We start from the raw sequence: 2,679 nt of genomic DNA, 5'->3' as shown, positions 1-2,679 counted from the left end.
GAGTGGTCGGGAAGCCCTACAGTTGCGGGCGCATGCAGGTGACGGATATCGCACCGGGGTACATGAACGCCGAGAGCCACAACGTGTAGTTTGCCTGATGCGACGGGACGACAATGGAAACTCCAGCAAGGCACTGCTGGCGGTGAGGTCGGGAGGAACGATTGTGGGTATGGTGGGTATTTGAGCGACTCGATGGATCTCGGCATAAAGTGGTGAAGCGGCGGCAGATGCTTTGGCTCGATCCTTCCGGAGAGAACACACACACATCATAAAATAATAATCTACGAAAAAAGAAGACATAGAGCAAAACAAGCATAACTTGAAGGTGTACACATATATACACATGACCACATTAATTACTCACACACCCACGCTGATGGTAAGATATTTTCACATATATGCTATTAGTTCTCGATTTTATAGTACATATTTTCTATATACGAAGTATTAATTACCAGCGTATAACAATGACACATCAACACACAGTTAGATTACAAACTCACTAGTTTACGTGCATGCGAGCTAATTTACTATTGACCTTCTCCTGTAAGTAACCATCACTTTTCCCCTGGGTCCTGGTAATATTTTGTCATTCTCTAGCTCGGGGAAAGGAGAGATCAACTCAAGCTCAAAGTTCCTCAACAAATAGCTCCATATCACCTTGATTTGCATGAAAGCATAATCCTGTCCCAAGCAAGAATACCTTCCAGCACCAAAAGATATGTCCGAAAACTTCCCGCCGGTTCTGTCCTCCTCTCTCCCCGGGGCAAACCGGCATGGATCATACACATCAGGGTTCTTATAAATGTAAGGCAACTTGTTGCTGACCGCTATGGAGCACGCTAAAGCATTCCCTTCTGGGATCTCATATTCCATGCCATCCCTAGCTTGCACGGTGAAGCTCTTGTGTGCATGTCGGAGTAGTATTGGCGTTGGAGAGTAGAGCCTCAGTGCCTCTTTGATGCAGCAACGCAAGGTATCCATCTTTGCCAAGATGGTGTAGTCTATGGGTTCTCCGTTTTGTCCAATGATTTTCTTCTGCTCTTCCACGGCAGCTGTCATGTACTTTTGATTGCTTAGCAGGCAAGCTCCTGTCCAGGTGCTGGTACTTGAGCTCGTGTGCTGCCCAGCGAACAAGATGGCAATGAGTAGCCCGACGATCTCGCTATCTGTCATGGATCGGCCATCACTGTATTTTGAGTCCATGAAGCTCTGCAACACATCGCCTTCGTCGTCATCATTGTTGTCCATGACTCGGGCTGGGCTAATTCTTCTACGTGATCTGACTATCTCATGGAGTATTTTTCCCAGCCTTGCACGTGCTTCGTTGCGTCGGCGGTGCGGCGGAATTGGGAGGTGCGGGAAGAATAAGTTGATCATGTGGAAGCTGTTTTCAAATAGTTCATGGAGGAGTTTCGACACTTCTTCCAAGTTGTTGCCTTTGATCTCATTGCCAAGCAAGCATCTGTTTGCGATCAACACGATTAGGTGGCCAAGCTCATGCTTTAAATCAACCGTACCACTTTGTCCCCATTTCGCAAAGTAGTCCTGCATACAAAAGTTCCCATATCAAGCATTATTCTAAATAAAATAAAAGATTTATAAATCAAACAACTAGTAATCATAAGGCGGAGTAATTAAATGGTGCATATCAATCAAAATAGAGGAACTTGCGTTCCTAATCAGGTTGCGTACATCTCCTGAGGCAGAGGCCGGGAAAGATATATCTTTATTATCTAAAAGTAAAATTACCTCCACTACGCAAACCATGGAATGAACATCTCTTCGCAACCTCGCCGGCTGTATCGCCTTGGTACAAAATCGGATCTGCTCATTCCTGGTAGCCATGTCCACGCCAAACAGAACTTCTGGACGAGGACGGGCACAATGATCTTAGCTGTATCCCCGAAATCGATCTCGGATGGTGATCCCTTGAAGAAATGAGGAGTGACCTCTGGCCCAACCAAAAATGTCACCTTCAAAAATTGGTCACATGTACGTGAGTTTGTAACTCAGAGAATACTCTTAAATTTAAGATTTGTTCCATCTGCAAAATAATGTTAATTAAGGTCACCTTCTTTAGCCCGAAAAGGTTCACTGTGAACACACTTCCCATCTTCATGTGTAGTTCATGGATTGCAGCATGTAAACCCTTCTTGGGCGTCACAAGTGTGAGCAGGGCTGCCATTAGAGGAGCTCCACTCACAACTTGTGGCGGGCGCAGAGTAATTGGTGATCTTTTTCCTTTGCGTGTAAGATGAATGGTTCTGATTCTTGCAATGATCTTGGAGATGATTGTGGTGAGAAACAAAAATGCTATGGTAAAGCATGCTGCCGTGTGTATTGTGATCCCATCCATGTCCATATGCATAAGCAGCGCTCAACTTTATGAAAACCTGGCTAATGAAAATGAGTAAATTGATTGAGCTGAGGATGAAGGAAAACATATGTAGAATGGAAGTTTTTTAGAAGTTACGTACTGATGAGAGAGAGAGAGAGAGAGAGAGACAGAGAGAGAGAGAGAGAGAGAGATTACATACGTACTAATTGTTTGTGCTTGAACCAGGCGTAGCTATAATCCTACAACAACTAACCAGATACAGACCTGCACTGAAGCTGAAAAGAATTGGAAATAGGATGAACCGTTTGGAGGTGGATGCATGAGAAGAACTACTTGTC

The 2,679-nt window shown here is 44.6% G+C and overlaps 1 pseudogene; it reads right to left on the bottom strand.

Annotated features, from left to right (window-relative positions):
- Window positions 1-385: 385 nt before the first annotated feature.
- LOC125527653 lies at window positions 386-2,371 on the bottom strand (annotated as a pseudogene).
- Window positions 2,372-2,679: the final 308 nt, after the last annotated feature.

This window comes from Triticum urartu, unplaced genomic scaffold, assembly GCF_003073215.2.
Source record: "Triticum urartu cultivar G1812 unplaced genomic scaffold, Tu2.1 TuUngrouped_contig_4318, whole genome shotgun sequence".
Taxonomy (NCBI): Eukaryota; Viridiplantae; Streptophyta; class Magnoliopsida; order Poales; family Poaceae; genus Triticum; species Triticum urartu.
Note: the sequence above shows the minus strand (reverse complement) of the source record. Positions and strands in the feature narration are given on the sequence as shown.